An 11,460-nucleotide genomic window follows, 5' to 3' on the forward strand; every position below is an offset into this window, starting at 1 on the left:
AAAGGCTCCAAACCTCATATCCCCATCCATAGAGATGTCTAGGAGGATAAAGTTTCCAACTTTACTCCAAAGGATCATCCATGAGGCTACAAACTCAAACCCTAAGTCCTTTAAGTTAGGTCTTGACCCATTAAGCCCTTAAACTCTCATTTCATCGTCCCAAAACACAGATCTGATGTCTAAGGGTGGAAAAATCATGTAAAGTTTCTAAATTTACGTCCATGTATGCTTGAAACGATCTCTAAGGTCCATTTTACGCTTCATAATGAACATATGGAAACCATGGGACATAGGGACCAATAAAGCTTGCAACTTTAAGCTTCAAGAGGTCATTTAGGGGTCAGATCTGCCCTAACAACTCCTAGAATCCTCTTCTTATTGGATAACTCGGTTAAAGACCCAAAACCAAGCCAAAACTACAAGAGATGAGATCTAGTAAGCTATATGTCAAGGTTATAACTTTATACCTCCAAGATGTAGTCTTTGATGTAGGGTTTCTGGATCCAAGATTAGTCCTCCAAGCTTGATGTTTCTCTCTTCAATGATTCCTTCAAAGATCTCTAACAATCACTCTAAAACTCACCAAACTCTAGGAACAAGTGGAAAAACGATCTAGGGTTTCTTCTGGACAAGGGAGGCTGGTAACTTGGCCAGCCCTAGAAGTTAAGTCCTTTAAATAGGGTGCAATACCCGAAAAATTAGGGTTTTCTCTTCTAGTGCCAACTCGCCGAGTTGGACCTCCCCAACTCGTCGAGTTGATCTTCAAACGCGTGTTCCACATATTTCCAACACGTCAATTTTATGCCTTAAACTCGACGATTTGACCTTTAGAAATAAGGTTTTATTTCCATAATTAACCTTCTAAATTCCGGGTGTTATAATTGCACTATAGCATTTCTGCTTCAGAAGCAATTAGCAAATATGTCAGATTAATAAGGGTCACTTCGTTGTCGGTCAAATAGTAGTCCTTAACAAACTGACTATGTGACTCAGGAAGCGAGTGAAGAACCAAGTCAACAGCCAACTCCTTTGGGAAAACGGCACCCAACATTCCCAATCTGTCAATGTGTGACTTCATGTTTAAAACATGTGCACACACAGAATTTCCATCTAGGTGTTTGCATGCCAACAGGGCTTGAGTAACCTTGAACTTTTCAACTTGACGAAAACGTGGGCCGGGGAGAATCACTGGAGGTGGTGGAGGAAGAGTTAGAGAAGTATGATTACCAGTTCCACCAATGCTCTAACAAGGGAACGTTCTTTCACCTTGATCGATAAGTAGAAGATCATCTTCAAATTGAGAAGGAAGACTATTTCCAGGAAGACCATAGTTGTCTGAACTTGACATCTATAAAGGCAGAAAAGAATTCAAGTTAGTTGATTTATTTAATCCTTAATTACTAACCCAAAATTTAGGTAGGTAAGCAATTACCAGTTTCAATCAAATGAAACTCCTAGATCTTTTGAGATTCATTGGACTATTCAATGGCATGTTTAATCTCGATTATGCACTAACTTTGTGACTGGGATGCCGAGGATCACAAACGAGATGTGAATAACCATGCAAATTAGCTTGGTACTCTCGATGTCATTTATCACCTAATCAATGTGTCGGTTAACCACACACACTCCATTGATCAATGATAATTTATGAGACACCCATTGTCAACAATATTGGTCCCATATTAGTGTGCCGGTTAACCACACACGCTCCACTAACGACCAATAAGGTGCAATGTGCAATTTCATGGGTTAGCATCAAATTCACATTTTTCCTAAAGTAACTAAGAATGGGATTTTAGAAAAAGTTTAGTTACTTTATGTCATTATACTTTTAATGAGAGTTTAGTGTCCTATCCTACCCGTTCGGCTAACGACCCTCCATTAGTCAAGGGTGCGGTGGGTAAAAATGGATACCCAATGGCGGTCATTTTACAGGCCGCTTCCTTAAACACCCCTTATAGACCATCTTTGTGAATGAGGCCTACTAACGGTAAAACTGACTTTTATTATACATATATATAAATTAAACTTTTAATTCTATAATAGTATAAGGGTGTATTTTAAACTTTTAAAATAATAGGGGTTTAATCATTTAATAAATTAAACTTTTAATTTGATTAAACTTAAACCCTTTATGGATTTGTTAATTATCTTTTAATTAAACACTTAATTAAATTATTAATAAAATCCATAAGGATGTACTTTAAAACTTTTAAAATACTAGGGTTCTTAAATTTAAGATTTCAAAATTAAACTATTTAATTAAATTTTAAATTGTAAAACCATAGGAAGTATTTTTGAAACTTTTCAAAATACTTGGTTAAATTGTAAATTAACAAAATCATTACTATCTTTATCCAAAATTTAACAAAATCATTTATTTTGATAAGGATATGCCATTACCTTTTCAAAAAATTCAATTTTAAAATCATAATCAAGATCAAGATATGAAAATCGAAAAAACAGGGATCTGACGAGTCAACTCGTCAAGTTTGACCAACTCGTCGAGTCCCATGAGGAACTCATCGAGTTCTATGAACAAATTGATGGGTTTTATGCATAAGAAACAATCCTATGTGCTCATACAAACCCTAATGCTTGGATCTAGGTTTCTCTATTGTACATGCTTTGAATCCAAGTCTTGCAAACCCTAAACTAGCATACATATTATCAAAATAACAAACAACATCAGATCTAGATGTTTACCTCTTCAAATAGCTTGAATCTTCTTTGCTTGAGCTTAGAATCACAATTGTAATTCCTCTAATGGATCACAAACACCAAGTAGCAAAAAGGCAATAAGAGAGAGGAGGGAGGATGCTAGAAATCGGCCTAGGGTTTCTCTTGGAATAATGTCTAGCTGATTTCCATAGCCTAGGGGTCATATTTATACTTGCAGGCTACTAGGATTTCATTCTAAACCCTAAAGACAGCTTAGCCACCAAGCAGCCCAAGGAACCTTCTGGAATAGGGCCTTGGACGAAATATGATGATCCTTTCATCATATTTTCGTTCCCCCTCTAGTCCATTAGGTTTCCTAGCCCAAAATCCAACTATCACACATTTGACAGTTTATACCCCTTTATTTAATTAATCTCTTTTAGTCACCAAATTAATTCCTAATTAATTTATGACTAATACTAATTAAATAAATATGATTTCTCCTTTAATATATTATTCTTATCATATACTAATAAACCATAATATCCTCTCTCTCATATCAAATTACCTTGTCAAGTTGCTTTGGTGAAGGCAACCCAGAAGGACCATGCACAACCGGGTCAAGTACATACCAAATATAGTTACGGGCTTAGACACTAATCCAACAATCTCCCACTTGAATAAGTCTAGTAACTATATCTCACATACGTCTTCAGAATCCGATTAGCAATCGTAGCTCTTATACGCTTCTGTCACTCTGATCAAAATCCTGTCCTTCAGATAAGGGATCGTATAATCCTCTGTTCTAGATATCATGCATACAATACTTATTGTCTAGCATTTTGTTTCTCGATCTCTGATTCGTTCGACATAGAATTCAGTTGAACACATCAACATCATCCTGACCGGGCCCGGCACATAAGTCAAACCAAATCATCGAGTGGCCAAGATATCGCTTTTATCCTCTTAGAATAAAAGGAACAGATAAACTTCGACTTATATGCTCTTATTATCTACTAGCTAAGTTACACACAATAATACATTTTATAACATCAAGTTACTGATGCGTTTTCGTATTATCAATATATAATCAACTACCAAACAACAACCATATCTCTAGGTTTTAAGATTATATGATATTACCATCTTGCGATCACTTATGATAACATTCAAGAAGTGATACTAGCAAGTGCGGGTTTATTCCAATGCTCAAAACATATTTCATAAGCACTCATAAACTTTGCAGCAAACCTTTGCTATGTCTAAAACCTTTTAGACAATCTACAAACTGATTTATGACAATCTTCTTACATATCTACTTCCAACATATGATCGATTGTGAACTGTTCGAATAATCTTATTATTCAGGAAGTCAAAACATGCAAAAATTGAAACAATAGATAAATAATCAACATAGGATAGTAACTTTCTTATAAATAAAACACCTTTATTTAATCATCAAATGTTGAATATAAAATTATCTATTACAAGTTTCCTACCTATCTAATCTAAACTAATATCGTCCTTTAGCCCAATGCTCCTAGCGTGCTTCAAATGCTTGGCCCTACTCAGTCCCTTCGTAAGGGGATCTGCTGAGTTATCTTCTGACGATACCCTCTTCACAACGAGGAGTCCCTCTTCTACCCGATGTCTAATAAAATGATATTTCCTGTCGATATGTCGAGATCTGCCATGATCCCTTGGTTCCTTGGTCAAGGCAACCGCTCCTTCATTATCACAGAAAATTTCCATGGGCTCCTTTATGGTTGGCACAACTCCAAGGTCTCTTATGAAGTTCTTCAACCATATAGCCTCCTTTGACGCTTCGCTTGCCGCAATGTACTCCGATTCGCACGTTGAACCAGCTACGGTCTCTTGCTTGGAACTCTTCCAAGTTACTGCTCCTCCATTCATGGTAAAGACCCAGCCCGACTGTTATCGGTAATTATCCCGATCTGTCTGGAAACTAGCGTCACTGTACCCTCGCACCCTTAAGTCATCACTCCCACCGAGGACTAGAAACCATTCCTTGGTCCTTCGTAGGTACTTAAGAATATTCTTGACAGCAATCCAATGTGCTCTACCGGGGTTTCCTTGATATCTGCTGACCATGCTCAAAGCGAAAGCCACATCAGGGCGAGTACAGGTCATAGCGTACATAATCGAGCCAACTGCGGAAGCGTAAGGTACTCGGCTTATATCTGCTATCTCTGCCTCTGTACTTGGGCTCTGAGTCTTACTCAGTTTGGTATTGCATTAGATTGGTAACTCCCCTCTCTTGGAATTTTCCATACTAAAACGTTTTAGTACCTTTTCCAAGTATGTATCCTGACTGAGTCCTATCAGTCTCTTACTTCTATCTCCCACTATCCTTATTCCCAGAATATATGCAGCTTCTCCGAGGTCCTTCATAGCGAAACACTTCCCAAGCCAGGACTTTACTTCCTGCAAGGTTGGGATGTCGTTTCCTATGAGTAGTATGTCATCGACATACAATACGAGGAAGCTCACTATACTCCTACTGGCCTTGACATATACACACGACTCATCCTCGTTTCGCAGAAAACCAAACTCTTTGACTTTCTCGTCAAAACAAAGATTCCATCTGCGAGATGCTTGCTTTAATCCATAAATGGATTTCTCAAGCTTGCATACTCTATTTGGATGCTTCGCATCGACGAAACCCTCTGGCTGATTCATGTAAACATCCTCAGCCAACTTCCCATTTAGGAAAGCGGTTTTTACGTCCATCTGCCAGATTTCATAATCATGAAACGCAGCTATTGCGAGCATTACCCTAATAGACTTTATTTTGGCAACTGGCGAAAAGGTCTCATCATAGTCAACTCCAGGAGTTTGAGTAAAGCCCTTTGCGACCAATCGCGCTTTATAAGTGTGCACTTTCCCATCCATGTTTGTCTTCTTCTTGAAGATCCACTTGCACCCGACCGTCTTACGACCTGGTACATTATCAACCAAATTCCAAACTTGGTTGTCATACATGGACTGAATCTCGTTGTCCATTGCCTCTTTCCATTTATCAGACTCTGGGCCTGCCATGGCTTCCTTGTAGCTATTTGGTTCGTCCAGATTTACTAGTGTACTATCACTAATAAACGTATCCCCGTCAGTAGTAATATGGAAACCATAAAACTGGGGTGGAACAACAACTCTACTTGAACGTCTGAGAGGTAAGGACTGGTCAATTGGTTCAACAGGAGTTTCCTCCTCAGGTTGCATGCCAGTGTCAGCGGTTCCTTCATCTCCTGACTCTTGAAGCTCTTCAAGGTCAATCTGACTCCCACTGTCTCTTTAACTTATGAGTTCTCTCTCTCTGAAAACCCCTCTCCTAGCAACAAAGACAACATTGTCACTTGGTCTATAAAAGAGATAGCCAAAAGACTTCTGTGGGTAGCCGATGAAATAACACTTCTCACTACGAGGTTCTAGCTTGTCGTGAGTCTCTCGTCTTACGAAAGCTTCACAACCCCAAACCTTGATATGTGCTAACGAGGGAGCTTTCCCTGTCCACATCTCGTGAGGTGTCTTGGTAACCTTCTTGGTGGGAACTAAGTTAAGGATATGGGCGGCAGTCTCTAAGGCATACCCCCAGAATGAGATTGGTAACGAAGCACGACTCATCATAGAGCGAACCATGTCCAACAAGGTTCGATTACGTCTCTCAGCCACACCATTCAATTGTGGCATTCTAGGAGTCGTCAATTGTGAAACTATTCCGCATTCTTTTAGATAGTCGTGAAATTCAAGACTTAGGTACTCTCCTCCTCGATCAGATCGAAGCATCTTGATTTCCCTGCCCAACTGATTCTCCACTTCATTCTTGAACTCTTTGAACTTTTCAAAGGTTTCTGACTTCTGTTTGATTAAGTAGATATATCCATATCTGCTATAATCGTCTGTAAAAGTCACGTAGAAGCGACAAGCGTCCCTTGTGGTGGATCTAAAGGGTCCACATACATCTGTATGTATGAGATCCAATACACCCTCACCCCTTTCACATGAGCCAGTAAAGGGTGACTTGGTCATCTTCCCAAGCAAACAAGACTCGCACACGTCATCGTCCCTAAGGTCGAATGACTCCAAGACTCCATCCTTTTGGAGTTGGGCTATGCGTTTCTTGTTAACATGGCCAAGGCGACAATGCCACAAGCATGCTTTGTCCAAACTTGTGGACGAATCAATATTCAAAACATCATTTCCTAAATTACCAATAACTAACACAGATTCATAAATCCCATTACAAGGTAATGCATTGAAATAAAAGACACCATTCAAATAAGCATTAATAGAACCATTACTATTATGAAACGAATATCTGAAACCTTGTCTAAACAATCCATGAAAAGAAATGATGTTCCTTGCCATATCTGGCGAATAGCAACAATTATTTAAATCTAGTCCTAACCCATTACTCAACACTAAGGAATAAACTCCGATCTTGGTTACTGGTGAAGACCTCTTGTTTCCCATGATCAAGCTTATCCTTCCATGCTCCACTTCCCTACTTTTTCTTAGCCCCTGCAAATCAGAACAAATGTGGTAACCACATCCTGTATCAAGGACCCATGAAGTAGCAAGTGATGAGTTATTAGATTTAATTAAATACATATCTGCGAAGGTGGGCTTTATCTTCCCATCCTTGATATCCTGCAGATACTTGGGGCAACTTCGTTTCCAGTGGCCCTTCTGGTGGCAGTAGAAGCACTCTACTTCCTTGGGGTCAGAAGAGGGTTTAATAGAACCTGCTTTGGTCCCACTATAAGAGGAACCATCTTGGGTCTTACCCTTATGGTGGCTCTTGGAAGGAGCCTTCCTCTTCTTACCCTTTCCTTGGCTAATTGCCAACACAGGAGCAGCTACAGTAGAGGATGATGCAACAGATTTGTCCTTGAGGTTGCTCTCAGCTGTCCTCAGGAGCCCTTGGAGTTTACTCAGGGTGACCTCTTCCTTGTTCATGTGGTAGGTCATCCTGACTTGGTTGTAGCAGGAAGGCAAGGAGTGGAGGATGATGTCGATAGCCAAATCCTCATCAAACTTAACATTAAGTTTGTGAAGACGATCAACATACCTTTGCATTCTTTGCAAATGAGATGTTATGGATCTTCACTTCCCATCCTAGCGGTGATCATGTTGGTGATGATCTCATAGCGCTCTTGCCTCGCGCTCTGGTGGTACCTGTCCAGCAAATCTTGATGCATTTCATATGGATACATGTCCTCATAGGAATTTTGGAGTTCGAGGTTCATGGTGGCCAACATGATGCAATGAACTTTCGTTGCATCACGCTCGTGGGCCTCAAAGGCGGCCAGCTCTTCAGGAGTAGCTTCTTCTGGGTTAATCTTCTCTAGCTTCTCGTCGAGGACATATTCTTTGTCCTCGTAGCGAGTTATCATGCGAATGTATCTCATCCACTCGTTGAAGTTCGAGCCATCAAATGTCACCTTTTGACACAGGTTCATCAACGAGAACGACCCAGAAGTGTTGTTGTTTGCGTTTGCATTAGACATCTGAAATAGAAAGGAACAAGGTTTGATTAGAAATGAATCCCCAATTAAACACCCAAATGAGAAATTAGGGCTAGAATCCAACAACATTATATACAACTTAGAAAAGGGATGCCGTAATCTAAAAGTAAATAATATTGAAGGTAAGTGAATGACAATTCACTAATTTTCACCATGCAAAACGAAAAGAATTAAGTTTTAAATGTATTTGAAAATTCCTAGATTTCTTTTGAGATTCATTAAACATTTCAATGGCATGTTTAAATCTCGATATGCACTTCAGATTTGCGACTGGGATGCCGAGGATCGCAAATAAGTTTGTGAATAACCATGCAAATCAACATGGCGCACTCAGTGTCTTCATCACCTAATCAATGTGCTGGTTAGCCACGCACGCTCCATTGATCTATGATAAAACCTCGAGCCACCCTTTGTCACCAATGTCAATCCCAAATTTGTGTGCCGGTTAACCACGCACGCTCCACTAACGTTTGACAGGGGTACAAAGTGTAATTCCATGGAGTAGCATCATTTTCACATTTTACCCTAAAGTAACTAAGATTGGGAATTTATAAAACAATGTAGTTACTTTAATATTTCCATTATACTTATAATGATGAATTAAATGCCCTATCCTATCCGTTCGGCTAACGACCCTCCACCATTCAAGCAAGCGGTAGGTGTGAGTGTACACCCATTAAGCGTCATTTTATAGGCAGCAACCTTATACCCACCTTATAGACTGGCTTCGTGAATGAGGCCTACTAGCGATAAGACTAGCTTATTCTTATAAATATATATTAATTAATCTTGTAATAATATAATAGCATAAGGTTGAATTTTAAGCTTGTGAAATTCTAAGGGTTTGAAATTTAAATTTTCAAATTAAACTTCTAATCACAAAATTCAAATTTCAAAACTTGAGGGCAAGTTTTGAACTTTTCAAAACATAAGGGATCAAATAACACATAATTTAAATTAAACAATTAATTTCATAATTATCTATATTTGATCTAACTTTATTTAGTCATTAGATAATTACCAAATAATTTTAAATAATCCATATTTATATAAACAACCAATATTCAAAAGATTTGAAATTATCTATTGTTTTGGCAAGGATAATCATTTAATTAAGATAAAATTCGGATTTTAACTTCAAAAAACGATTTAGGCATTGTATCCAAGTCAAAACAGCAACTAAATCCCGAAATATCCTCTGTCTGACGCTCGAACTCGCCGAGTCAGCTCTGAACTCGCCGAGTAGGGGCCAACTCGCCGAGTCCAGATACTGACTCGCCGAGTTGAGTCGGGCAGAGGCAAAAAAAAAACTTGATTTTCAGCAAGCAAAACAGTTAAGCATCACATACAATTGAAACCAATCAAGGCTCTGATACCACTGATGGGTTTTATGCATAAGAAACAATCCTATGTGCTCATACAAACCCTAATGCTTGGATCTAGGTTTCTCTATTGTACATGCTTTGAATCCAAGTCTTGCAAACCCTAAACTAGCATACATATTATCAAAATAACAAACAACATCAGATCTAGATGTTTACCTCTTCAAATAGCTTGAATCTTCTTTGCTTGAGCTTAGAATCACAATTGTAATTCCTCTAATGGATCACAAACACCAAGTAGCAAAAAGGCAATAAGAGAGAGGAGGGAGGATGCTAGAAATTGGCCTAGGGTTTCTCTTGGAATAATGTCTAGCTGATTTCCATAGCTTAGGGGTCATATTTATACTTGCAGGCTACTAGGATTTCATTCTAAACCCTAATGGACAGCTTAGCCACCAAGCAGCCCAAGGAACCTTCTGGAATAGGGCCTTGGACGAAATATGATGATCCTTTCATCATATTTTCGTTCCCCCTCTAGTCCATTAGGTTTCCTAGCCCAAAATCCAACTATCACACATTTGACAGTTTATACCCCTTTATTTAATTTATCTCTTTTAGTCACCAAATTAATTCCTAATTAATTTATGACTAATACTAATTAAATAAATATGATTTCTCCTTTAATATATTATTCTTATCATATACTAATAAACCATAATATCCTCTCTCTCATATCAAATTACCTTGTCAAGTTGCTTTGGTGAAGGCAACCCAGAAGGACCATGCACAACCGGGTCAAGTACATACCAAATATAGTTACGGGCTTAGACACTAATCCAACACAAATTGACAAGTATGTTCCCTCCTCCTTTGGACAATCCACTTATGCATCAAATTCAACTGAAAAACATCTTAGGCTCTGATACCATTGATGGGTTTTGAGCATAACTACAACCTATGTGTTCATGCAACCCTAATTGCTTTGGATCTAAGTTTTTCACTAGTTGAACATGCAAATTGAATACTAAAGCAAAACCCTAGAAATTAGTATATAATTCGAAATCCACATATAATTAGGGTTTAGAAGTTTACCTCACTTGTTATGTAGCAATAACAAGAAACCTTGTAGATCCTTGACTCTTGAAAGCTTAGTGCCTCAAATGTTGCACCTCTAATGGCTTACAAACACCACTAGCAAGAGGATGAGAGGATAGAGGAGGGAATTGCACCAAATTTCGGCTAGGGTTTACAAATGTAAGCGTTGGCCGAAAATCATAGGTGGTGGGGTCTTTATATAGGCTTGGGCTGCTAGGGTTTTCTAGAGGAAACCCTAATTTCCTGCTTAAGGCTTAAGCAGCCCATGGACTCCTCATCTAAAGGCCTTGGATGAAACCTATAGGGTCTCCCTATAGTTTTCGTCCACTCTCATCTGTGGAATCCAATAGCCCATTTTCACAATTATCAATGATTTGCAAAACAGCCAATGTTCCTTTAATCAGTTCCTTTAGTCCCAAACTTAATTCCAAATTAATTTCTGATTAAATACTAATTAAATAACATGATTTCTAATTAATATATCATTTTCATAATACATTAATAAATCAATTTATTATTCCAAATAATAAATTCAACCTCTCTCTTCAAAAGTCATCCTGTCAAGTTACTACAGTGAAGGCAACCCAAAAGGACCATGCTACTATCAAATCAAGTACATACCAATTATAGTTATGGGCTTAGACACTTAATCCAACAAGGGCAACCCAAAAGGACTATGCTACCATCAATTCAAGTTTTTACTAATTATAGTTAATGGCTTAGACACCTAATCCAACAGTCTCCCACTTGGATAAGTCTAATAACTATAACTGCCAGTATAACTACCGAATTGACTAGCAAATTGTAGCGACCAAAAGCCGTTGTCGAACTCT

Source organism: Lactuca virosa, chromosome 9 (assembly GCF_052849685.1).
Source record: "Lactuca virosa cultivar CGN04683 chromosome 9, Lactuca_virosa_CGN04683_v6, whole genome shotgun sequence".
Taxonomy (NCBI): domain Eukaryota; kingdom Viridiplantae; phylum Streptophyta; class Magnoliopsida; order Asterales; family Asteraceae; genus Lactuca; species Lactuca virosa.